Source organism: Micropterus dolomieu, unplaced genomic scaffold (genome assembly GCF_021292245.1).
Source record: "Micropterus dolomieu isolate WLL.071019.BEF.003 ecotype Adirondacks unplaced genomic scaffold, ASM2129224v1 contig_13463, whole genome shotgun sequence".
NCBI classification, from domain to species: domain Eukaryota; kingdom Metazoa; phylum Chordata; class Actinopteri; order Centrarchiformes; family Centrarchidae; genus Micropterus; species Micropterus dolomieu.
Window position 1 is genome coordinate 5,161 of NW_025742449.1, and position 824 is coordinate 5,984.

The following is an 824-nucleotide window of genomic DNA, read 5'->3' on the forward strand; positions in this document are numbered from 1 at the left end:
AAAAAAAATTAACTGTATTCCTTACAGTACAGAAAATAAAGACGTAATCAGATTACAGGTACATTTTGTAATGATGGGGATTTGTTGTGGTGGCAGCCCGGCTGACGGTGAGTATCCTGTTTTTTTTCTCCTTTTTATCAGTTTTTCTGCCTTTTCCTTGGGTTTCTGTTCTCTGCCTGCCTCCCTGTGTTTTCTCCCCTGTGTGCTCTCTCTCCCTCTGCTCCTGAGCCCAGCCAACTACCTGCACCTGCACCTCATCAGCCACCTCGTCAGCCTGCCACACCTGCCAGTAATCACCTCACGCCTGCCTGTATTTCATCCCCGGTTCTCCACACCATCCTCGCTTGAGCGTTGTTGCTCCATACCCGGTGCCACCCCCACGTTCAGGCTTTCATGTTTCTTGTTTTTTCCCTGTGCCTTGTTGCTGTCATCCCTAACCCTGTCTCTCTGTCTGTTTCCCTCCCAGGTACACTCACCCTCGTCCTCCGTTCAGTCGGCTGGGCTCATCCACCGGCCCTCTCCTCCTCGGACTTCCCTCACGGCGTCCTCCCTGTTCCCCCCGCCTCTCCTCGCTTCCTCGGCCCCAGTGTTCCCCGGCTCCCTGGCCCCCTGTCTCCTTGGTTCCCCGTGCCTGTGCTTTCCCGACATCCACCTCTTCCTCCAGTCCCTCTACCCCTTTCTCCCTCAATAAACCTCCTTCCCTCCGAACATTGCATTTGGGTCCTCTCTGTCCCCACACCACGCAATCCCACAACAGGGATTACTCATAGGGATTCCTTTAAGCAGAAAGTTTCCACGAAACAAAACGCTGTGCTATTTGCCAC